This window comes from Chiroxiphia lanceolata, chromosome 6 (genome assembly GCF_009829145.1).
Source record: "Chiroxiphia lanceolata isolate bChiLan1 chromosome 6, bChiLan1.pri, whole genome shotgun sequence".
Lineage (NCBI taxonomy): Eukaryota > Metazoa > Chordata > Aves > Passeriformes > Pipridae > Chiroxiphia > Chiroxiphia lanceolata.
In genome coordinates, this window is record NC_045642.1 from 19,724,561 (window position 1) to 19,751,826 (window position 27,266).

The 27,266-nt window shown below is 39.2% G+C and overlaps 1 protein-coding gene across 1 annotated transcript in view; it reads left to right on the forward strand.

The window, feature by feature from the left end:
- The first annotated feature begins 17,144 nt into the window (after positions 1-17,144).
- Positions 17,145-27,266, forward strand: part of EHF (ETS homologous factor) — a 33,438-nt gene continuing 23,316 nt past the window's right edge. The window contains 1 exon segment of the mRNA XM_032692211.1: positions 17,145-17,152. The gene's annotated coding sequence lies outside the window, so the exon portion shown is untranslated.

Genomic DNA, 27,266 nt, shown 5'->3' on the forward strand with positions numbered 1-27,266 from the left:
CACAGAATAGTAAAGGCCCTGACCCACAAATAATGTTACTGGGACCTTAAAAGCATCCAGCCACTGGATACTTAGTGGACACCACAGATCCAGCTTCAGTCCTATCCTTCAGCCATCAGAATTCTCCACCTACTCACAGCCCTCCGCAGCCCTCACCTCTGCCTTTTTCATGGATCTCCTATTAAAAACTCCTGAATAATTGAGCATATATTTTGCTGTAAGGTTTTCCTTTTATTTCTTTTTCCCTCTCCATGTATTTAGCTTGCTGTCAGTTCCCACTCTACCTCCCACTCCACAGTGATTGTGCATTATTGGTCTTGTAGATGAGATACACTTACCAGATATCTCAATAATTAAATCAGTGTCAGGAAGAGATGGGTGGGGGTTCCAACACCTGATATAAATACATGGTGAGTAGTAGGAGTTGTTTTTCTGCAGGACTTTTGTGCTTTGCTGTTACTATGTTACTACGGGCTAGGAAGGAGGCAGGTAAGAGATTGTAGTGGCAGAGCTATGTCGTTTTCATAGGAAGTTCTTGAAGGGTTTTACGAGGCTGAGAACTATCACTCCCCTGTTCACCTCTTCACAAAATAAGACAGACACTTGCTCAAGCTGCACAGTGAGTCACTGTTGAATAGGTATGCCTGGGCTTTATCTTGCAACTCTATAATTCATTTTGCAGACTCTGTAACAACAGAAGATTCAAAAGTGAACTAAAAAGATTAAAGAAAACCCTGGTGAGACTATAACAAGAGTTGTAACTGTTGAGTTCTATTCTCTCCTATTGAAGGTTGCTAATTCACATACGTCCTTCCATTCACAGATCAAGAATCATCTTAAAAACAGTTAGGACTTCTGCTAAAAAGGTGAACTAAAATTCCTTTCTGCTTCCTTCCCTTTTTCCTCACCTTTTCATGGAAGAATAAAATTTTGAACTGTGAAAAATTTTAATTTCCTTTTCTTTTTTTTTAAATTACATGCTTTTCCATTATCTGTGTGCCTTATTTATGTGAAAGTGCAGATATTTAATTTTAATATCAAAAAACATTATGCTTTGCTCACTGTCAAGCAGCTCAATCCTAGAAATAGCTTCTTCACAGACTGTCCATGTGCAGGAATGGTGACCAATTGCACAGACTCATCCTGAGCTTAATTTTCCTTGACGTTTTAGTGATGCATTGGATCATGTGATCTGTTGTAAGGTCTATGTACCCTGTTTTTTCAAATGCCTAAATGCTATAACCTTCACAGACAGATCCACTCTTAAAGCAAAAAGGGGCAAAAATATACTCCCACAGTTGTGATTATAGCGGTAGAGCCATTGCATGTGTTTGTGCCAAATACTTCAAGGATTAATTACAGTAAATGTCATGGCTCAAGATCTGTTTGTTAGTATGGATTGGAAAGCCTACTTTAGTTTGGTCTTTTTCTACCTAGAAGTTTGCCCTCATTTCAGAAACAATTAATAGGATTCTTTGTCTCATCTTCACTCTCCAGCTACCATAATAGTAGGATGCATTTACAGGAGAAGGAAAATTATTAGAAGAATTTAAGCTCTCATCTGGTCTACTACTCAAAAGAAAAAAAACTTCATAATATTTGTGGTTAAATGTATTTCTTCTTCCCCATCTAAAGCTGCGTGATTCTCATGTCTCTGGGAATGATTTTTGTCAGAGGACAAGCTGATATTGACTGGTCATTGTGAACATTGATTTAGAAACAGTCACAATTCTGATGGGACAATAGGGCTGCAGGAAATAGTTGTTTGTGATAAAGGAATGCAAATCACACAGTATGCATGCAGAAGAGTTAATCCAACAAAAAGTGTTTTTATCTCAAGACAGGTATGCAGTTTAAGAATATGCTGCCCTTCCTTAGACATTTTAATTACAGGTGGAGAGAGATAAACTAGCACTCAAAGTGACAGCTAGCTTTGTATTGAGACCAAAGGAATGAATATCTTTCTCGTTACCAGTCTCAGACACGGGCAGGTAGAAGAAAAGGTAATGTTAAGATTTGGGGCAGGTCTAGAGATCCTGCCTCCTCCCTACACGAGCCAACTGGGGGCAGTGGAAGCATAGCTCCATTACTGGGCTGGAGTAATTTGGACTCATGATGTTCAGCAGTAGCACTAGTGATTTAACTAGTAGCACTAGTTAAAGGGCTGAAAGTTAAGGAGAGAAACTGCTTTTGGTGTTTCATAGACTCATGTAATATAGTGAAGGTAGTCTTGCACTGACACAGAGAGTGGTAAGTTAATCTAACATTTTAGTTCTGTCTCAACTCTGAAATTAGCAGGCTACAAAAGCTGGAGTGAGGAAGGAGAGGACTCTGCCTCCCAAAGTTTACCAAGGAAATGATGATTCAGAGTTTATCAGAGCTGAAGTGACAAAAGAAGAATGCGCTTTCCAGAAAGCCTGCAGCTATGCAAGTCAGATGGGCACTGCTCCTGCCATGGAGCCGTGGGTGGTATCGATTGCTGGGCTAGCGCTATCTGGTGTCCTTGAAGCTGATGGCACAAGTCTTCTGACTTTGCCCCCTGCATTTAGATTTGGATGTTTGGTGTCAGGAGGCTCCTTTTTCGCTCCCCCTTTTCTTTTTTCCTTCATAGATACTATAGTAAACACTGTTTGTTTACCAAAAAGAACTCAATGTCTAGACCAAGGTCTCATTCACCTCTGAAATGCTTTTGAAAGACTTTTAGAGACAGAGTATGAGGCACTCTGCAGCACTGGCAATGGCAGTGCCCCTTGGCACCCACCGCGACATTGTAGTTCCTATGGCTGACGTATCCTTTTCAGAGGCTGTGAGCATTTCCTGGGGAAGCACATCTAGTTGAAGGTCTCTTGGTCACATCACTTTTTCTCTCTAGGACATAAGAAGAGCCAGCAAAACCGTACTGTATAGATCCTGCATATTAGCGAAGCAATGATGAGTTTCTCCGTGTCTTTCTCAAGGGAACTTTGAAGTCATTCAAAGAGTTTTGGGAATGTATATTTTAATAACAACCTGGGACTGTACTTGCTGGTCTTTGCATTTGGCTTGCCATTTTGTTTACTATAGTGTTTGTGAAATAGGGACAAACCATAAACAACTATATAGCTGCACCTCTGCAATGACATGCTCTGACATGCACAAGGATTTTCAGTGGAAGTGTTCCTGCAGCCTTCTTAGTTCTTTGTGGGTTCTCAAGTCATCCAGTTAGGGAGAAAAACAACCATAACACATTACTGAGGTCACAGGATGAATAAGGCATTATGAATAGTCATACTGGAAACAAAAGCTTTGGTGAATACTTGGTGAGAACTGTGGGGGTTGACAAAAGTTTGCAGAGCAATTCAAATTAATGAAGCACATGGAAAAATGTTACCTTGTGGATAATTTCCAGGCAAAAAGAGCTTTTGAATAAACTGTTCGATGTCGGGATTTCACTCACCCTTATTTTCATCTGAGTTGTGAATCATCTAGACATCATCTTGAAGGTAAATCATTAAGTAAAAAAATTTAGGGGGTGGGAGGGGGGGATGGATGGCAATCAATGTGTCAGGTTTACCCTATGTCCCAGAGCAGTGAATAATTGCTTTCTGTTGCTGTAGCAACTGGATGGCTTAGTGCCTAAGCTTAAACTTCTCCCCAGCAGTGTCAGATCTTCTTAGTGGGTCATAAATAAAAGTGAATATATCTTTTTTGCATGAGAAAATTTGCCAACAGATAAAATACCTTTCTTTCTTATGCCATTTTAAAAGAGCATATACTAACATGCCCACATAATAACTTGTCCATTTGTGACAAGGCTTTTCTCTATATCATGTTTTACTGCCAATAGTAACAGCCAACAACTTCCTTCATGAACTGCTGCGATTTTATCTGGAGGTTTCAATCAGATGTGTATTTGTAAGTTTCTCTGACTATAGACTGTGAAGCTCTATACATTTATTCTTCCAGCAGCTGTGTAAAGTGATACAATGCTTTATTGCTCTGGACCTGAAAGATAAATATCATATAACCTGCCTATGGTGTTGCAGAAAGTCTACAGTAGTAAGAGAAATACACTCCAGATTTCTTAAGATCAACCCCTAAATACATAATCGTCCAAGCTAAACATCAACTCTGCGATCACGGATCCAGGCATATCTGTCCCTAATATGATAAATGACAGAAACACATTGGCACAAAAAAGATGGTGGGAGGTTGAGTGCTAGAATATTTATTTTTCTCAATCTTACGTAATCTTAGCATGTTGATCTGTTTTTCCTACCTGTGAGGTAGATTTTTCAGATTTTTCTTAAGTGATGGAACATACTTCAAGTCTGCTTTGGTCATTCGGTCACTTTTTTCCCCTTTCTTCCACAAAATAAGAAAAGGTTTGCCACCTGTCAGTAAATTTCTAGTGGAAGGATAGAATTGGTAGCAGCAATCAACTGAAAGTAAGAATGTGCTTATTACATGAAAGTGCATGCTTAGCAATTAAAATTTTCTAAAATAATATTGTAGTTGTTTTTGTGCTTTATATACAGTATTAAAAATAAAATAGTCTACCACATGTAATTTATGAAAGCAGCAAATAATGAGTTCATTATTGCATAGCAAGACAATGTTGCAGTCGTGGTTATACGCCTAGCCAAAGTCTTTGATCTTCTGGTTCATTAATGTATAAATGAAAAGACTTTAGCTAATTATCCCCGTAACTGGTCTCACTCAGGTCTCAGTCAGTTCTTATTCAAGGGCTTACCCTTTCATTTTCCATCCTCTATGCAGGGAGTGAGTCACCTGAGCCACTGTCCTTTTGTATAAGATATTTGTTATTTTCATAGCTCTCTGCAAGGGACTCATCTGTCTATAAAATTTGCAATTGAAACAATTTGAAAAATGCCTGGTGATGTAGCTATTTGCACTGACACCATTGGATATTAGTTAAGAGGAGCTGACTTTAAATAGGCAAATGAAACCCTTAAAAGTTCAGCTGCCGCAGGGCCGAACTGAGTATCATCAGAGCATTACTTTACTCTTTGGGCTTTTTCCTCTGCTCCCAGTCCATCAGGCTGTGAAACCCATGACTGTGAGTGAGAGTCGATGTTAACAGGGCATTTAAAAAATCCAATGAAGGTGAATTCCTGAATCTGCTTGCCTTGCTATTAGAGTGCACTCTGTCAGAAGTGAACAGCAAATATTTCCCACTAGAAAAACTTGGTATAATTTTAAAGCTTCCTATCAACTCTATGCTCTCTACACAAGAACATGGTATAATTCGTAGCTTTTATTCACCTCCAAATATTGAAAATGGCCCCTTCTATTCTGACAAATTTCAGTCATAATTATATATATAATATTAATTCTCAATTCTAAGTGAAGGAAATCTGATCTGGATGGTGATTTTAAAACACAGTCTTTATTTTATACACAGATCATGGTTTTCACCTTGCATCTCAAATCATATTAATAGTTACCAAAGCGTGCTTAGTAAATCATTACCAGTCTCTCTTCCCTTACCTCATTTTTTCATTATTTTAATAATAACAATTAAATAACAGTGCATAGGAAGATTATGTTCCTGACTTAAAACTTGCACATGAAAATATTTTAGGATAGGATACTAACACACATATCCTGTGTTTCTTTACTGTAAACAGAACACGTTTTTTGAAGAATTATGTCATTAGAAATTCACATTAAGTTCACGTTACAGTGTTAGCACGATGAATGTCTGTAATGGTAAGACTGCTGATATATCTGCAAGTTCTAATATAATTTCTTTCTCGTTGTATCTTGCAACGAGTGATGAATCTATGTAAGAATGTATTATGGCTTACCTGCCTTGACTACTATTGATTTTCCAGAGATTAGACCTGATGCTGGGAATGGAGTTTGTTTTATGCAACTGTGCTATGCAGAGAAAAACGCTGAAGGTAATATTTAACAATTGTTGGACTCACATATAATTAACCATCATTTTCAGGGGAATTTGCTTCTGTTGTTTTTTTACTACACACAATTGTACATAAGCAGGTGGCTGCTTTCTTTTTACTTGTACCCTTATGGACAATGCATTTCATGGTGCCTCAGTGCCTCTACATACAGCATTATTGGAGATGTGGAAATGAGATATGATGTACAGTTTAGAAGATGAAGTGACACGTTGAGAGGAATATGACAGTGGATTATAACTGGAGTATATGGCTGAACATGAGCAGGGTAAAACTGAACCAGATGACTAGGATAAGCTTCTTGCCAGAACGTCATATATCACTGAATAGTCTTGTGAAGGAAGAGGTACAAGTACCATTCTGAGGAACACTTAAAACTAGTCTAGATGACAGACCAGTTATAATAGTAGTTATAATAGTTTCAATTCACCTGACTGATCAAGGAACTGATTTGGAGGGACCAAAAAGCCCTAAAGCCTGTAGCAACCTGGTCTGATCACTTACCTGGCTGTGGTTCTAACAGGAGGTTGAACTAGACACCTGGTGAGGTCTCTTCTACCCTGAACTGTCCTATGAAACTACAGAATGGTTAAGGTCTGAAAGGATCCCTGGAGGTCATATATGAATATAAAAATCAGATAAATACATCCAAGTGTATGGTGAAGAAAAAAATTACAGAAAGTGACTTTACCATTTCCTATACAGTCCAGAAATTGAAACTCCTCCATCCCCTTGCTTTTCCTTTGCCCCCCCCCCTTTCCTTTTCTTCTCCTCTCCTCTCCTTTTCTTATTTGTAAGTTCTGTGTATCTGTCTTGGAGTCCAAGACCATGCTTTTGTTCACTTTCTGTCCATCCACAAGAATGATCAGATCTACACATCTCGTGCCTGTCACCAATTAGATTAGATTGTCAAGACCCGTAACTAAACTGTGTAACTGGCAGTAATGACCGAATATCCAATTCGCTTTGGTAGCAGTGGTGCAATCTCCTAGTACAGACATTGACTTAAAGGCTTTGTCCATTCTTTCCTCCAGATTTGGCAGCTCCATAGATGTTTCTTTCAGGTATGCACTTGAGAGACATTTCTGCAATGTGCATATGTGTGTGGAGGTGCATGGTAAAGCCACCTGTCTTTTTAATCAGTGGTTTACCTAACTATTTGGGGGGCTGATTCCCACCAGAAGGGTGATTGCAACAGGCATTGCTGCCTGTTAATATGTCTGCATGTAATAGAAAAGATTTCCTGCAGGCCATGAGACCAGTGGTGAAGTTTCCTGAAGATCACTACTCCAGCTCCAAGGCTTTCGCTGTATTAGGGAGCGGTTCAAGGAGAGACTCACTCCTTTGAAATTCAGGGTTGTGTTGCTGTGGGTCACTGAGCCCAGTTTGCAAGCCACAGAATAAATCCTAGTAAAGTCACTACAATTCTTCTCATTCTTTCCTCCCACAGATGCACCATGCCAGTTTCCTAAAAGCCATTTCAAAAAGCACATGGGAGAAACTTGGGAGAAGGTTTTTCTTTCTAAATAAATCAAGTAATTAATTCTGACTAATGCAATGTTGCATAGTAACCCTGTACAGGGGTGATGAAGTGCCAGCCTCATGCCAGTGTGCCTCACTGCATTGCCTGTGATGTTCATATGGTGCCTTTCCACGATTTTGCAGCCTGTTTTGTAAGAGGCAGATGCAACTCCTCTGCACAAATGGCCATAGAGCTGAATTAAATTGTCCCCTTGTCCTGGCAAAAATGATGTATACATAATTTAATCTGGGAACAACATGCCAGATAAAAGGATTAGAAAAATAAAACCTCTGCAGAGTAAAAGGTGTCTGGATAATATTGTGGCTATCAGATGGGACAGCCCCTCTCAAAGACTAATGCAGCAGAGCTCTAAGGACAAAGACTGAACTTCTGTTCCCCTCAGGTTCAATTAGCATCGTAAGCATTGTGTTAGTACAATAGTCTGGTATATCCAAGACCTTCCTTTATGAGGTCCCTAGTTAACTCTGTAGAATCCTCATATCTAGATATATCCACTGAAACTTGAAATGTCTCACAAACAGGAATGCATTCATCTTTGTAATGTTATGTGTTTCAAGAAGAGCAGCCTCATTAGCATCATAGACTAGAAAGACCTCGAGAGGCAAATTGCTGAAAGAATGTGACAGAACCCAGAGGAATAACCCAGGCCACTGTCTTATTTCTGTCCTGCTTAGCAAAAGTCTCTGCTCCATGGTGCAAGATTTGTAGTGGGAACCAGCCGGCTTTCTCTGAGGTCAGTGTTAAATACTTGTTGAGTCTATCCCCTATCTCCTTTAGAACAATATTTCCCCTGGTCATGCATGCATGGAACATGCATATTCCCTGGCAGATGGTGTACTGGTATGTCCCAGTAAGGGATGTGAGAAAACTCTTGGGACATATAAGGATATGGGACATATATCTACTGAAAGATTTCCTTTTAACTGCTAGCAAAGTGAAAGTATAGTAAGGAAAGGGTGCATTGTTTCAATTTCATTATACAAACAAATAAAAGTGCTTGCAGTTCCATGGAATTTTAACACAGTTAATCATAAACTTGATATTTGCATCTCACAGGCACTGAACATTGTGTAGTTACTGGATCTGAGATAAACTGGTTTGGAAAGATTTACCTGCTATAGCTATGTTCAAGGGTTAACCCTCACTCCCCTACTCAGATGTTGGCAAGGAAATCCTCTCATAATCACGAAGATTGGAAGTTAGCCTATGAATTGTTCACACCTCATGCTATCTTGCAGGTAGCTGCTTGCTTTGAGATGCCCTTAAAAAAATCAGTTCTGGTATGATTCCTAAGGCTAACTCAAACCATCAAGGGTTGGGTTTTTATTGTCCTTTGTACCTATGCAGTTCTTAGACCTCCCTTCCTTCATTTTTCTGAAGCTATTCCAACTCTTCCTTATGGCAGATGTCTCCATTCCTTGACTCTAAATGCTGAAATCTTGGAGTCTTCTTTAATAATCTTTGCCAAATATATGAATATACTCTTTTGAATGCACTTGGCTCATATTTATGCAGCAAGACATATGTATACATAAGAAGTTTCTCAGTTTTTTTCTCCCCTCTCCTGCAATAGTTACCCACATGCACACAGACATGCATGAAAATGCACTCATACAGAATCCTACTACTCTTCAACGTTGTGGAGGGTGAGAAGCTCACGCTGAAGATCTTGGTCACCCACATATCTGTGCTGCCCTGTGTTTCTGTTGGGTGTATTCTTACTTGAGCAATCCAGGGTAGAAGCACTGCTACCATAGATTCCTCATAACTAATCAAATCCATAATCTCTCAGTCAGACACTCTGCACCTTAACTTGTCTGTCTCTGTATTCTCGGTTAGGACGTATGTTGTGCCATCCTGCCCTTCAACTGCTTTTGATCTGAATCTGGACATGGGTGTTTGTGTCCAAGGTTGCCCTTGACTCCTCATGTCTACTTCATTTTCCCATTCTGTACAGATTACAAGGGTGACTGCCTTGAAAGTAGCTGATTACAATGAGTGCGATTTCCATTTTTTCACATAACTGGCCCTGTCATTCCTTTTAATTCCAATTTTATTGGCTCCTCAATCTCTTCTTTTAGCATCCTGTTGTCCTTACTTTTTAATTTTCTGCTTTCCCAGCAGATAACAGAAAGTATGCATGCTCCTTGTAAGTCTCTTCTGAAGATTAGTTCAATCCAAATCCTCTTCTTTGAACAGCCTTTAAATTTGGGAATTTAAAAACCATTTCAAACCATTTAGATTTACAAAGACCCCAGAGGGCTCTTTGGGAATCCAACACCCTTAAACTGGAAAAAATTTAATTTGGTAAGACACACTGCTTCATAAAAATCAGCATTCAGCACCTGGGAGCCATTTACACATATGTAGGTTTCCTAAAATGTTTCATATGTGCTGTATATCAAATGCAATAGGGAAATACAGTCACTAGTAAGGACCTAAGTGCAGGAATGAATTTGAACTCTTGACCAACCAATTTGTAGTGCTTACCCCCACTTTTCTTATATTTGTAGTACAACAATAAGGCATCCACATGACGCAAGACCTCTTCTAGGTCCTATAGCTGTGCTCCAGTTCCTATCTCTGTGGTCCTAGCACAAACCTATTTCTATATTCATCAGATCTGGGGAGTGGGAAGTGCAACACTCAGCAATGGTTGTGCCTCTCCTGGCTCTCATGGTTTTATCATGTCCTGGTTTATGAATGTGACAGGAAAAGTATTTGAGCCCAACTAGAATTTTATCTCACTGTATTTGTGCTCCTCTTTTTTGTTTTTGTGCATTACTTTGTGTTTGCATTCATTATGTTTTCATGATTTTGCTTTGATTCTGGCAGGATCAAAGTGTTTGCTAAGAGATTCAAACCACAACAGATAGAAAAGACTCATTAGGTCATTTTGCCCTGTTTGCTGTTTAACACTCATTATTGCATAGTTGTGAAGCTTTTCCTCTGAGAGATCATTGCACAGTCAGTACAGTCTCATAATAAATTAAACTTTATGGAGTCCTGAAAAGACAGTATACACAAATATATTAAAAAATGCTATTAGATAAACATTGTCAAAACCTCACAGAAACCCATGGAACTGTCAGTTCATACGGACAGAAAATAGTCTTATAAATGGTTTCTTGCTCACTGGTAGTGTTGACTCCTTACGAACTTTTTAACATTTTTCCTTCAAATGAGAAGCAAAACATAACTGAAACTGCACTGGATTTAATGGTCTTCTTATTGCTCCATATCTTCTTATTTGCCACAGACATTATTTATTACTATTAATCTTTCTCTCCCCATCTCTCAGACAAGTTTATTCCCACCAGTTTGTGCAACACTGTTACATTGAGTTAGTTTGACCTACACACTGAGGAGATTAAAACAAATAAATAATTAATTATAAGACTCTATTATCTCCAGGATTTGCACTTCTTTCTTTCAGTGTTTGTGTAAGCAATTCATATTTACCCTGCCAGTTCATTTTAGCCATTTGTTACCCTTATCTTTTCCGTGGAAAACTTAACATGTTATATTTCTAATTTTGCTTTCTGCCCTATCCCCACTCCACTTCCCAGTGCAAATGTCTATGGGATTTTTTTCCCCATGAATCTCTCTCGGGAGAGAGACAGTTTTGCAGTGATCCCTCCAAAGATTCTTACATAATTTTTTTTCCTTACAGGTCCTTAAATTAACAGATTCACACTTGATTTTGCCTTTTTTTCTATACTGCCATGATGAGAGAACCTACTGCGATATTTTCAAGAAAACATCCAACTCTTGAGCTGAGATGTGTGGAAAGGAGACCAAAGGGTCAAGATGGAGGGCTCCTCTCCAGGAACAGAAGTGGTGTTTGCCACTTCTACTACTGCGACTTTCTGGTTGGCAGATGGCTTTCTGGGAAAGGAATTTGAGGGAGTTAGCTTTTATTCCTTTGTTCATCAGGTTGCCCAATACATCTCTTGAGGAATATCTGGATTTTCAGGACATCTCATCCTGAAAACTAATTGAAAACTGAATAACTAGTTGTTATTCAACTAGTTTCAATTTATTGGATCCAATTTACAGAAAGATAGGGTCTGTTTGATGACTGGGATGTGTGTGAAGAAATACTAACATACATAGCTGTATTGGTTTAAAAATTGAATCTTCATAGATTATCTGCAAAGCTCATATCCTCCTGTGACCATTGCCAAGCTCCTCATCATTACTATCTTATAATTTGTCCAGATGGCAATCAGCAGAACTATAATGGACTTTTGCTCGAGATTGAGTATGTTTGGAAAAATGCAGACAAAATGTTTATGTTGTTTTCTAGACTAATACCACCATTTGTTCATGTTTTATAAAAATAATGAACTTTTTCCTTCTTTTCTGGGAGAAAAAGAGTCTGATTTACAGAACTGCTAAGTGTTAGGGTCTGAAATGAGAATGAATGATAGCTCTGCTTTCAGTACTTTACATAACTATAGAATACTGAGTGCTCTAAATACATGGTGTTTAGGCATCTCAGAATAGATACCTTGAATTAATAAACATATTTGTCTTGATCTTTTTAGGATTCCCCATTAAAAGAGGGACAATAAATTATTACCTTCTTACCCCACTAGGGAAGTATAAAGATCAATAAATGCTTTTGTGCTAATGCTGTAATATTAGTGCTACTGCATTAATATAATGTAACACACTAATGTACATATATTAAATGTTTATTTACATTATAAATACATGTGTTACTATAATACCTTAAATGCCATGAGGATGAATACCATAAGAAAACTCATGAGGAAATGAACAGAAGTTTTCAGCTCAAGTTTGATTCATGCGCAGCAAATACAGCTCAGGGCCACTCCCTGTATGCATAGTATTGGCTAGCTTCTCTTTGAATGAGTACCCTCCTGTCTGTGTCTTAAGTACTGTACCTCCTAACCTGTCACAATGTTAATAATGTTCTTTTAGTTCTGTTTTTTGTGTACAATTTTGAAGTTTTGAATGAATGATGTTCAAAGGTAGGTGTTTCAGCATTGGGTATCCTGTGGGTTGAGCCTGTGAATAAAACCTCTGCAGACCTCTGCCAGTTGTACTGAGAGTAGCTGCTAGACCAAGTAGGGAACTCACTGGAAACTTTGCTTTTTCAGGTTGGTGAAGGCACAGGAATAGCCTTTGTTAGCTGCTAGGAAAATCATGCGAAGCCAGGAAATGGAGATCACTCACTGCATAAGAAAGCTCTTCATCATGGAATCCATTATGTGGACTATGATTTGATGGGAGAACAGTGGATATCGTCTTCCTGGACTTCAGCAAGGCTTTCAACACCGTCTCTCATGATATCCTCATAGACCAATGCAGGAAATGTAGACTGAGAGAGTGGACAGTGAGGTGGATTGAGAACTGGATGAATGGCAGGTCCCAGAGGGTTGTGATCAGTGACACAGGGTCTAGTTGGAGGCCTGTCACTAGTGGTGTCCCCCAGGGTTCAATACTGGGCCCAGCATTGTTTATCTTATTCATCATTGATTTAGATGAAGGGACAGGTGCCTCTTCAGCAAATTCACCGATGACACAAAGCTGTGAGGAGTGGCTGATACCCCAGAGTTCTGTGCAGTCCTTCAGGAGGACCTTGACAGGCTGGAGAGATGGGCAGAGAACTGAAATTCAGCAAAGGAAAATGCAGGGTCCTTCACATGGAGAGGAGTAATCCCATGTACCAGTACAAGCTGGGGGCTACCTTCTGAAAAGTAGTTCTGCAGAGAAGGACCTGGGGGTCCTGGTGGAAAAGAAGCTGTCCGTGAGGCAGGAGGGTGCCCTTGTGGCCAAGAAGGCCAACGGGATCCTGGAGTGCATTAGGAAGAGCATTGGCAGCAGGTCAAAAGAGACAATCCTACCCCTCTACTCAGCCTGGAGTGTTGTGTTCAGTTCTGGGCTCCTCAGTACAAGAGAGACATGGAGCTCCTGGAGTGAGTCCCGCGTATCACTACAAAGATGATTTGGGGATTGGAGCATCTCTCTTATGAGGAAAGGCTAACGGAGTTGGGCCTGTTCAACCTGAAGAAGAGACTGAGAGGGGATCTTATCAATGTCTATAAGTATCTGAAGGAAGGGTGTTAAGGGAATGGAGGCAGTTTCTTCTCAGTGGTACCAAGCAAGAGGGTTAAAAGGCAAAGGGCAGAAACTGATACACAGAAAGTTCCACCTGAACATGAGGAAGAACTTCTTTACTGTGCGGATGACCGAGCACTGGAACAGATTGGCCAAAGAGGTTGTGAAGTCTCATTTACTGGAGTTATTCAAGAACTATCATGACACAATCTTGTGCAATGTGCTCGAGGATGACCCTGTTTGAGCAAAGAGGTTGAACCAGATGACCCACTGTAGTCCCTTCCAACCTGACCGATTCTGTGATTTTGTGGTTTGCAAATGAGCTTTAAACTGGTTAATTTTGGTTGGATTTTATTTGTAATAGTACGTAGTACACCCTTAACTTGACAGCCCATTGTAATCAGTCCTTCTTTAAAATAGATCTTCTTGAGCTTTCCAAAGAAAAGGCAGTAACTTTCTTACTATGAATACAAGGAACACCATTTTGTCCTTGTCTTTTTGAATTTGTTGGAAAAACTTATACTATTATGGATGACAATTATTCAAAATTTTGTTGCAAAGCAAATGTTCATGATGGAAAATTTTAATTTGGCCCAACAGCTAAGGGCAAAAATACAGCAAACTGTGAAGAAAAAATTACAAGGTTCTGCAAGCCTTCGTAAGGGGCAACCTTAATGATAGGTGGCACTTGCCTATAACACAGAAAACAGATTGGAAATAGCATCTGTCCTACTCCTTCTGGCTTCTCTAGTGATGTTTTACAGAAAGTGTACTATTTTACATCAAAGTTTATGAATCACTTCTGATTTTGCTGCAGAATGAAGGCAGGAATATCATACACTGAATTTTCAAATTGCTTGACATGTCTAACTACATATCAGCTTCTTATAGTCACCTTTTGGTATTCCACTGGAATTTAACAAATGAAACAGAGATGATGATATTAATGAAAAAGTAGACATTACCATACATTTGTTCTCTGTTTTCATCAGATGTAAGACATTATAGTAACAGACGCCAATTTAAGAATCTAGACAGATTTCGGTAATTTCCTTGATGCTTGATGGCTATAATTAAATTAATTCTGGGAATCTGCACCGACTCTTCTGCCATACTGTGAATGTGGCCTTCTAGTTCCTAGTTACAAAGTTTTTAATGTTTTCTCTGCCACCTGGAACTGTGTGGGGACTAAATTCATGTTAATTTTGTGGCTGCAGTGCTGAAGAAGGATATGCAGAGGGAAAGGTCTGCCTGTCTCTGAAAGCCACCTGTAATCCTCTCTGTACTGAACCACATGTAAGTATCAATAAGCATACTTGGGAGCATGGGGGCAGCATAGTTGGCCAGGTAGGGCAGTAAATTTAGGGAGCCACCACCCTGTGTGGCACCCTGCCTTTGAAAGTAGCACAGTAATAAATAATGCATGCTGGTGTGCCGACCAAGCTAGCTTCACCTTGTCCAAACCTGTTGGTACAATGTGCTTTTTTGTCTGTCTGGGAGTATCCTGCGTCTTAGCAACCAGAGCTGTCTCTGCCCTTAGGAGCTGAAACAGAAAGGGCCCAACAGTCACACAAACAGAAAGTAACATACCAGTCTCAGTACCATATTTGAACCGTTTTTCTTCTGCTTTTGCTAACGTCCTTTTTAGCAGTAGGAAAATTCTGATTTCCCTGTCTATGCTGGGATCCAGTGGTCACATCTTCCTGTGGCACTTCTGCAGCATATGAACGAGATTCATTTCAATGTGACTTGTTAATTCCCCATGTTTTGCTCAGTTGGACAATGTAAGATGTGGGTTTCTTGTTAAAGATATCCTTACCGGGAAGTGCTCTTCATTGCTTTCTAGTTCTTTGCTTACTTCTTAGCTTTTTCCTGTTCTCCTGCTCTGGACTGATCATTTATGTTGATATGATGCTAAGACATTATTTTGATGATAAAAGCTTTAGTATAAATACTCACCAAGACATGAACTAGTATGCAAATACTTAGACTCAGTGACATGAATGCTTAGAGAGATCTTATAGGTGCTAGGCCTACTTATCAAAACTCCACAAAGGTATCTAGGTGTTTGCAGTGACAATCTTAACCCTACAAGAGAATACTGCTCTCCAAGATGTACATTTACATCTTACAACTTTTTTTGATGGTAGGAATCAATGTGAGAAGCTACAGAACTTGACTCTAGCCTGGGTGAAAAATAAGTGAATCTTCCCAAGCAACATTTGTGCACAGGTGCACCTTATCTATGTGAACACAAGCAACATAGTTTTTAATTGGTGTTAGTGTGGATGATAGGAACAAAGGTGACATTCCTTGAGTCTGAGATCCATTTTTTATCTTGAAATCAGGTTCAGCATAAATAATATTTGTGGAATATTTCCCCTACATCAACAGCGAGCCTTGATTAATAATTAATAGTATCTCTGGATGTTGAAGGACAATTCATTCCCTGTGCTTGGTAAATCTAGCACTGAGAACACTTGTCAGCATCTGTCAGGGAGAAGATTTATGATGAAACTTGGGACCAAAACTGAGCAAAGACTAAAAAATTCTCTTCACACAGACCACTGAACAGTCACTGTATAATAATATTTTGCACTTCTTGTGTTTTATGCATACAAGTTAATGGAACCTCAGAACCTTCCTATGTTACTACATTTTTAACTGTTTCTATGTTAGGTGCCTTTTCTGACTAGTGAAACAATGCAAAGGAGATGAGGCTTCATATTTTCATTTTTCCTCATTTTCTGCTCAAGTTCCTGGTTACAGTATGGTGGGATAAGTCACATGTGGTCAAGGAAACTTTGGACTGTGCACATCTGCTGATTCTCTGCCCTGCTAACCTGCATAGACATGAACTTTTGTACTCAACCCCATATACACACGCTCATGATTTTTTCATCTTTTGTTTTTTACTTTCTCTCAAATACCCAGGGAAGCTGAAAGATCAATAAACTCTCCCCTTTGCAGGGTCACGCATTTTGCAGAATTCTCAAGATATAAAAGAAAGAATTGAGGCCATCATACAGGCTCACTTGTCCACCTCCCTGCCATGCTATGCATCTCCTAATGTTATTTCCAGACTAATTTTAATTTAGGACATTCCTGCTTTTCGTTTCTCCCCATCCTAATTATGATCTCCCTATCTACCTGAAATAACCTCCATTACCAAAAAAAAAAAAAAAAAAAAAAAAGAAGGGATGGTCTTAAAAAAACAACTACAAAGAAATCAATCTCTCATCCATTACCAGGTTTTTCTTTTGTTCTGGAGCCACGCGTGTAACCCGGTTAGACCTGTTCTCTTTGAATGCCTAGGACTGAGCTGGCCTTATGCAAACGCTCTCAACCTCATCTTGGCTGTTGTCGTTGCAGCTCCAATCAAATGAACAGGAAGTGACCTAAGGAATTCCCCTATTGGCTGCCTGAGTGTTCAGCAAAATGTTTTAAAATTAGTATCACATCCATTTATCTTCACTCCTGGGAGTCTTTAGTTGACATAACCTAGTACCTGTGCTTACCCAACCTACTGTTCTGTAGACAGTTTTCCCATTGCCTCAGTTAAGGATTTCCAGTCCAGAATCTGCAGCTAAATGAGGTAAGGTGTTTGAGGTATTATTTTTTTAAAAATTTACTTCCTTTAAAATAATGCTAGTGAAAAAGAAAAAAAAAAAAAGGAGAAGAGTTGTCTGCTGGACTCATGGCCACCATACTGAGCCTTTTCCTTCCCACTTGGGAAGAGCAGCTAAGCTCATTTGATCAAAAGGCTTTTTAACGTTACAATAAAGTTTTCTGGTTTCTTAGTCAAAACTTGTAATTTCTGTTTAAATATTTCTGTTATGCTTATGTTTGAGTGGGGCTAGATACTGAGGATCTTTTCTATTATAATGTAGCTAATAATATTTCAGGTCCTGAGTCTGCCACAGTGATCATCTGTTGAGTAAGACAAGGGACAAAAAAGTGGACTCTTTCAATCCTATTGAAAGTGCTTGTGTTGCAGAACTGGGAGATGCTTTACAACTATGGTATTTTTGTTGTTTTTGGTGATGAGGATGTTGATGGTGACTGTGTTTGTAACAAAAAATCCTAAAGTACATTTATAATTTGGCTTGGTTTCAACCTCAAGGCAGTTTCTTGGCAGTTCTGTGGTGAGGGGGGTTCTACTGAGCTTAGTCCCTTCTAAGTAAGCTAAAGCACCACAAAGAACCCGGCTCAGGCATTGGGTAGGTAAATATAGTGTGAGGCCCGCAGTGTCTTTGCTTGTTTAATTTGTTTCTGTTCCAATGGTAATTTTATTTTAATAGAACCAGAACTGGCCCCTTAAGGTATAGACACAGTTGTTTAAGTAATTGTAGAAGTGAATGTAAAGGAAAAGCTGCTGCAAATGTATGTTGATTTTGTAAAATATGTATGATGGACTTAGTGATAAATGTTTGCATTTCACCACATGAGACATTTTAAGCACATAACTATTGTGTATAGGATTATAAAGTTATTGAATTATATCAGTAATGTGCTTTTGAATTACTTCATCTAAAAATATATGTCATATTTGCCTCTAAAGTACATCCAACTATCCTTTCTTTCCTATCTTTCCTATTCTTTAGACAATTAAACAATTTCATAATGACAGAAATGAACCTTGAAGTAAAAGTTTCATTTAGTGGTTTTATTTGTACTTCTCTGGCATGACACTTTGTTAAACATATCTAACTTGCACCAGTGTTTCCTATAATTTGTGAAAATTACAGTGAAATTAAAAAATCCACTCCTTTAAGTTTTGTTTTGATAACAAATTTGTAGGTAGCAGTTTAAGCCAGTTTCCTGTCATCTATTTTTCACTGTAGCAAATACCAGAACTGGAAAATATAGCAGTTTTATATTTAGTGCAAATGAAGAAACCAAAGAAAACAGTTGCAATCAAAACTCGAAAAACAACAGGATTAATGTGTTTCTCTTGTAAATATCCCAATGACAGTTTAATTCCTGGCCCTTGCAATTTTCAAAACCAAGTGATTGTTGCAATAACAACATCGAACTTGCCAGATTTTTTCAGAGATAATTACATGACTTGAAGTAGAGCTTATCTTGTAGAAAACTTCCAATCTTGAAAAAAAAATGTAGAAGTCCAATGGTGGGAAATTCACCAGAACTTTTTTAAGTGTCCTGGAAATTAAATACGATTCCTCTAAAAATATTTTACTTCATTTTCAGTCTGACATGGGCCAGCTTTAACATTCAGCCATCTGATTTTGTTGTCTTTCCATGGTTAGTGTGAAATGTCCCTGGCTGGCAAATTTCTGTTCCTTGTATAGATAGCTGGGGACAAGTCTTTTCTTAGCCTAGTCTTTGATAGCCGTGGTAGCCTAAGCTCCAAAGGCTTCTCTCATGAGAAACTTACAGTGTGGTAAAAACCTCTAGGATCTCAACCTGGTTCACTGTAAACTTTGCCATCCTTTAATCACTTCAACGTTCTCCTCTAGTTTTTCAACATCTGCTGTGAAATTTGGATGTCAGGACTGGACAGAGTCTGTAGGAACAGCAGTGTTAAACAGAGATATTATGAATCAATATACTGGGAATTCCAGTTCAGGGGTTTTTGAAGTGTGCTCAAGGCTTTATTAGAGCCACAATCCTCCAAACACCCTTCTCCCCTTTGAACACTGGTCCTACATGCAGAGGTGAGTTATCATTAGTGGAGCTGATGTTTCCTTGCAAGTAGTTTTTCCATTATTTTCGGCTCAAAGTGTAATTTGTAAAGGATGGTAAAAAAGTATATTTTTCCCAACTCATACTACTAAATGCTCTTGTATCAGAGCAGAATAATGCTTTGTTTGCCCCGGCACAAACTGGGTAGCCTTTCATAGCAATGCATGGAGTGACAACCATATATTACCCCAGTCATGGCAAGATCAGGTAATAGAATATGGTCTGTTTAACGTGGGTTATTATTACACTCCTGTCACCTGAGAGAATATGCTGTGGTTTTGCCATAGTAATTTCACATTACTCAGGGTGTTGTGGATTTTCAGCAGTGATGGAAACAGACAATAGGAAAGTTGGACAAAGAAAAAATTAATTTGGTTTCCATTGAACTTCCTTAATTTTTTGTCATTCCCGGTGAATTTTATTAACATCCATACTTGTTCTGTCTGGGAGGTGCAAGGTAGCAAATTGCAATGGAGAGAGATCAAACTAAAAATGAAAAATCATCCAGAAACATAGATGAAGAGAGATTAGAGAGGAAAAAAGGGAGGACTTCTGTAGGTGCATCTATGTTCAGACAGGAGTGACATGCTAGCAGGTTGCTTGTCCCACAGCAATATGCACCAAAACCCTCTTTGGGGCTGGAATTCTACACCTGCTGAAGAAGTGTGTATTTATGTACAATTCCCACAGAAGAAGATTAAAGATTTTATTGATTCAGTGAACTCAGAGAACTGCCCATGAGCCATGTACCTTTCCAGAATGAGTGCTTACCTTTCCTTCCTTGTTCACCCCTTATACGCTCTTTATAAATATGTCTTAGTCTCAGGACCAAACCAGGAAAACTTTTCACTGACTGCAACGTAGCCTGGATCTATTCTGTGGAGTCTACAATCACATGGTTTCTATTGCTGTTTACTTGTTCAGATTCAATCCCCCCAAAAGTGCCCGAGCTCTTTCTGCAATACTATGAACACCATCTCCGTGAACTGGAGATGTGACCTAGTGTAGAGAGAGACAGGTTGGAAAGTGGGTGCTACAGGACATACCTGTCTGACTTAAAAATTGGTCAGTGTGCTGAGAACAAGATACAGATAGAAATGAATGCCCCCTTCTTATTCTGAGGGCAATGTGCCCATTCTTTATAGGGTTTTCTGTGGTATTTCAGGGCTCTCTTTCTCATCTATTTCTTCGTAAGTTGTAAAGTAGGTATTCTGGTTGAGGTCTGGACATTCCTGCAGCAAACAGCACGTAAAAAGAAAAGGGTCACAAACTTAGTTGTCATTTGTCATTGCTAATGACACACAATGTTAGGATGTGGTAGAACCAAATATAAAGGCTTTGCTGTACATGAGGAAATGAATAGAAACACTATTTTTGTTGCTTGCCTAATTTGTGATGTTTAGTGAAGTCTCTGTCCAATCTCACAGCTTCATTACTATTGAATTTCAACCATAAATTTATGAATTTTTCTTCCTAATAAGCGCCTTGTGAACATTGGTGAAGCTTAACACCATTTTCAGAAAAGTGCTCTGGCTTCAGCTGCTCAGCCAGCCCAGTGTTCAAGGGCGCTTCCAGATCTCGAACCACAAAGGTCTGCTTCTCTCTCTCTGTCCCTGCCTTCAGCACACTCTGCAGCTTTACATGTATTTTGGCCCCTGATGAACCAAGGAAGTATTTCAGCAAGTTTTCAAGAAAAGGTAACATTGCAAACTCGGCAATGGTGAAATTAATGAGTAACGCTCCTGATCGAAAGGCTAAGTAAAGAAGGATTTGTTCTCACAGCTGTTATATGAAAAAGTAAGAATTAATTTTGTTTCTGTGGAAGTCATCAGCAGTCTTAGTATGAGAGATCCTTTAAGTTCTACTGGGGATGTAGTTTGCACCAAATCCCTCACAGAATGCCTAAAATACTTGGGACATTTGTTGGTCATTGGTCTACAGACGGGCAAGAATGAGTAAACATGGAGTCATGTAACCAGTGGAGCAATCAACTGCCACTTGGCATTTTGCATGTCTCCCTCTGACGAAGAACCCTCAAAGGCTCCCTTTCCAAAAGCTGACATTGCACATGGTTATCATTACCTATTCCTCTGCTGATCTTGTGAAATGTGCTTCACAGGAAAGAGTATGGGAACTAGTCGACAAAACAGCTAGTTGGAGCTGAGTAATCACTGGTTATATATCAATAAGATGGGGTAATAAAAGACAATTGCTTTGTGGCGGTGCAAAGAAAGTAATTCTACTTAAACACATAGAATAAAAGTTCCTGCCTATTAGGGAGGAAGGATACAGACATAAACTTTTGAAGTATTTTCTCAGCTCACAATTAGATGTAGCCAGAACCCCCACAAGTCTATAAGGATTAAGCAACTATGTGTAAAAATATGTTCTATTTTCCAAATTACTGGTGCCATCATAAGAAGAATTGGTTTTGGTTTTTTTAAAACTCTTCTGAGATTTCTTTCATTTAACAGTGAGAAGGGAACTAATTTTTATTGCTATATAATTAAAGAATCCATGTAAAACTGCCCAAGATGTTATGGTCAGGAATCAGACTAAGTTTGTGATACGATGATTACCCCCAAACTTTCTTAATGATTTTTACTGTAACATATAATTATTATTACACAACAGTTTAGAAGCCTGCATCTTGATGATGTACTTTTAAAGTATGTTTGGTTAAGCAATTGTCTCATAGATTGGAGGGGCTTTATCAAGGAGTCAAATTCTGACACATTCAGGGTGCTGTTCTCATCCCTTTTCCAGCAATATCTAACATAGTACTTACATAAAAGACTCTTAATATTCCCAGGCACCTGTCCTGATAGAGGAAGATGAAAAAGTTCTAGAAGACTGAATTAATAGGTGATGAGTAAGATATCTGTACAGACTTATCAAAAGTGGAATGAACAAAATGAAAAAGACATAGTTTTTCCTCCATTTAGTGATATATCCTTACCTTCTCTAAGACTTTTAATGATGGAGCTGTAATCCTTTGAAACAACAGGTAGAAACTTCTTTGCCTTCTTTAAAATCTCAAATGATTAAATATTTTTGGATAAGAGTCAATCCAGTAAATTTTCTTAGTCTGCCTGTAGCCAACTCCAATATGCAACACTCACACAGCCTCCACTAAGTAGAATCATAGAATCATTTAGGCTGGAAAATATCTCTAAGATCATTGAGTTCCAGCCATTAGCCCAGCACTGCTGAGTCCAACACTAAACCAAGTCCTTAAGTGCCATATCAACATGCCTTTTGAATACCTCCAGGCATGGAGACCCTGCCACTTCTCTCAACAGCCTGTTTCCTAATATCCAATTTAAACCTTCCTGGTGCAATTTGAGGCCATTTCCTCTCATCCTGTCACTTGTCACCTGAGAAAAGAGAGTGACCCCTGCCTTGCTGCAACTTCCTTTCACGGAGTTGTAGAGAGTGATAAGGTGTCCCATAAGCCTCCTTTTCTCCCGCCTAAACAACCCCAATTTCCTCAGATGCTCCTCATAAGACTTGCACATCCCTTATCTCCTGTACAGGCTTTCTTACAATATTTTTAAAATAGGAGTTCAAATATTTTCTCCAGTTTCAGCCAATTTTGTTTCCTAATCTACATAGCTCCTGATTTAATCCTTTAAAATACAAAAGTAATGGAATTTGGCATCTATGTGTATTTTGTCAGTAGGTATGAACGAGTGACTATGATTGTCTTGCGTGGAGTGAGGGGCTGTTCATGCCAAGAGTCCTACACTGAACTGCCTGCGACTTCCATGCCTGCAGCTTTTGCCCTGTGCCACAGTAGGTTTCCTCTGGTAGGAACATGTGCATGGCCTGAGAGCTGGTGTGCCTGGGCTACCCTTCCCCAAACCCCGGACTATAAGGAGCAGGACCAAGGCATCAGCCTTCCTTATGCTAAGACACGTGTTCAATATTAAAAATCTAATGAAGATTAAATCATTAAAGGTAAAAAGAAAAGAAGAAAAAAAATCCCCAGCACCTGAAAATACCTGTTATAAGGATCTTTGCTAACAGTCCCTTCCTAGAACATTGTTAAAATAGGTATAATTCCATGGTAATAAATCTCTTTTTGAGGAAAATAGCTGCTTGAAATAGTCCAAAAACATTTTTATTGATTTTGTTCTTGAAATCTGTTCAGTTATTTTAAAGACTGAATACATACCTGTACAAGGGAACTGAAGAATAAAACTGAAGGAAGCAAGGGGTTTTTTCCTATTTCTGACTCCTCCAGCCTCCATGCTGGAGATCGGCCACAAACTCTGCAGTTTCTGTAAGACCTGGCACTCCTGTGCCAAAGGTAGATCATTGGAGACGATATTTTTGTCTGTTTTACTGATTACAGGCTTGTGATTGTATTGAGAGAAACTTCTTTGTCCAGGTCAGCCAGTCTGACTAAATAAAAGGCAAAAAAAAAAAAAAGAGAGAGAAAAAAAAGGAAAAATAATTTAAAAAAGAGAAATAAAAGAAATAAGGGGGAAGAAAAGGAATACAAGTGTTCAGTGAAAGAGGAGCAACAGGATCACCAACTTCACATCCAAGGTGTTCGAGGCAGTCAGACCTGGTAGTCTGCAGAGCCTGCCTGCATTTCAGGATTACCATAGCTGGGCTCTGCAGAGGGTTCCCTGGTGACCCTGGTACACAACAGCCTTGTTAGGCAAGTTTATTGCTTCCAACGCAGCTGCTCTGTGGTAACGTTACTGCCTTTTTGCAGAAACACTGTAGCTTGATGTTTCACATTTTCTGTCTTTTACAAATAACTCTACATAACAGGCTGAGTTGCACTTTTGATCCTTGGACAACTTGAATATAGGTTTTTACATGTCAGTTGATTCCCAGTTGCCGGGGAACTTTCTTTTTAAAATTCCTTTCGTTGTGATTAAAAGAGAAGAAAAAAAAAGGAAGGAAAAACCTCTTGGAATACCTACAGTTCCACAGAACAGACATTTTGAATTTCAGCCAGCTCTACTTAGGAGTTTCTAGCTCATTTTCAGGGTCATACATAGGTCAAGGGCAGCTTTTTTGATTTCATACTTCAAGTGCAGATTTAATTGTATGGCTAACTTATCATTCAAATCTCTACTTGTCACATAATAGCCATGATGCATAGAAGAATCTTGGTTTCAGTCTCTTTTTTTGTAGAGAATTCTTTCCCTTACTTCATACCTTCGAGCTGTCCTCAAAAAACCCACATTCAACCTAACTCATCTGCATGTTGAAAGATTTGCTGGAAATGTGATGCAATGAATAGCAATGGAGCTTGAGCTGGAAGATATGAGTTGGACTGACTTCTCTGTTGACTTGTTATATGACTTAAGTGAATAATTTCAGCTCTGTGCCTCAATTTTCCTATTTGTAATATGGACATATTTCCTTAATTTCTATGCTTTGTGCTATTTATTGCCTTTTCTGTCTATGTGGACTCTTCCTTCTCTGCTCTCTGGCTGTCAGTATTTCAGGGATTTGTCCATCATCATAGATGCTCTTACAGCAGTTTCGGAAGAACTTAAAAGTAGCTCAGTTCCCAGCTGAGTACGCACGTCTCATAGACTCAATTTTTTTTTTTCTTGTAAAATAGTAGAGTGAGAGCTGGAGTGCTTTCCCATAGGGGAAAGCAAACGTTCCCAATCCTTCAGGTTTTTTTTCTCTCTCAAGAAAGTTCCTTTATGGTTTACACTTAATTTACAGCTTTTTCCTGGTAATTTTGGAACCTCTGTGTCTGATTTCTCTTTATGTGTTTTGTATGACAACTTTTCTGGCTTCAGTCTTAGAACAGTGTATTACTTTGACCGGTTGAGGTTTCTGTTGATGGCAAAGCTGAGCTCTTTTCTGACATCAGGCTATCCTGTAGCAAAGGACTATTTACGAAGCAGGAGAGAGTTCACATAAGAATTGAAAGAGCACATTTGTGCAAAACCCAATGGGAAAAGCTCTATCGTCAAACCGGCCCCGGCTGTTGAGGCAGATGCCAGGCTTTGCTTTTTTTGTTTATATTCCAACAAATCAAAGCTGACCTGTGTTGTTATCAGAGTAGAGCAGCAGGTGCAAAAAAATAACTCTGCTGCCAACTCAAACGAAAGGGTAAGACTAATACCCTCTGGGAGGTATTGAGAAGATAACAGAGAGCCATGCCAGCAACTGAATTAACGGCTCTATTTACGGTGGGTTTTACTTAATAACCTGTTCCTAACACTGACACATAAATACTCCATTGTGTTGTTTAATGCAACCACTGGAGAAATCAATGGAAACAGGATGGGCAGCTCTTGCTGTGCCAGGTGAGAAGGAGCAACACCACGGAAGTGTTGCTCCTCTAACCACAGGTCAGAGGGAGACAAGGAAGGTATTCTTGGCTTTTACAGAAGTGGGGAGACATCATTTCCCATAACTTCTTGACTTGCCTGTAGAAGGTGGCTGCAGAGCAAATTCATTCCCCCGTTTTCTGGTTGAAGTCAGGGAGCATAAACGAGCCACAGCATATATGTTAAGTACTGCCTCAGTGCCATGTGGCTCTGGGAGGTACGGGGCTTCCTCAAAAGTCCTGCACATGCAGGGCAAGTGAGCCTGCTGCTACATTCAGCAGTAAAGCAGACAGCTCTTATTCTTTTCATAACAAACGCAATATAAAGAAACCAAAAGGATACAGCTGGGCTCCAAGTAAATGTTTACTAACACCATGCAAACACACAAGACTGAAGGGCAGTCGAAGTAATGGTCTCACAGCAGCTTTCTGAAACAGGCTCAGTGAGCTCCATTGAGCTATTTCACTAACAGCTTTCCTAGGGACACCTTCCTTTGCAAATAGATGCCCACCTTGGGATTTGGTAGTTTGGAGAGGAATGCAGGGTAAGCAAGCATCCTGGATGGAGCACTGTCTCTGCTACATCTCCTCTTTGAAATATGTTTTTGCTATCGTGTCAGCAAAAGAACATGATTGGATTATGGTTAGTCAGTCACTGGGTTGTAATAAGATATAAACACTGCTATTGACTGGGTTAGGTTCCCAGGAAGCTACCTAGTTTAGGATAAAATGCTTTATGCTTAATTTTCAGCTTCTCTGTCCCAGTTAATTTGTGCTGTGACCCTCATGTTAATAAAAAAACACAATTGTTTTGTTGATTGAGTGAATCAATTAATGTAAAAAGTGGTAATTCCAATGGGAAAATTTGCACGTTCCCCAAGACACTTCCCTATTTTGAGTCTCCATCCTATGTTCTCACTCAGAAACCAGCCCCAAAAAGGAACTCTGCAGTTTCCAGGCAGATGCCCTTTATTAAAACAACATATATGAAACAGAGTTTACAAAAAGTAAAAGAGAAAAAACCCAATCCTTTTTTTATTTTTAAAGTGGCAAATTAGTGGTTGTTACTGTTGAAAACCAGACCAGCCCCATAACAAAAGGGAAGTGCTGGTGGTGATAGTGGTTAAAATAAACTTCCACATGAAATACTGGCTGCTGCAGCTGCACGTATCTGAGTAGCTGTTATGTCAGCAACGATTCAGCATCTAATGAGAGCCAAACATGAATACAAGCACAATTATTATTGTTATTATTGTCATTATTCACTAACAACTGAACAGTCACACAGACTATATTAGCAGTATGGAAAACAGTTCCCTCAATATGCTGTTAGTCTTTAAAGCAATGCAAAGAGAAGCTGTCATGGAAGGTAGAGGGAAGTGGTTGGGGAACCAGAGCCAAGGGAAAAGGAGAAGGTGTTAGAACATGATGGTAATATTTTGTTAGCTGATGAGGTTCATGCGTAATTATAGACGTGTGGCTCGTCAAGTTAAAGGGCCATCTAGAGTGCTTTTTGGCCATTTGTATATTTAGTGTATTATAAGCAAAAGAGAGATGTTTAGCAAAAGGAGATTAGGGAGATGAGCTGGCTCCTGCTTAGAGGAAGGATGTACCAGAGAGATAGGAAGGACATGAAAGGAGGTGTGGAGTTGTTCCATGAGGTGTGGTGTTAAGTGCTGAAAGAAGAATA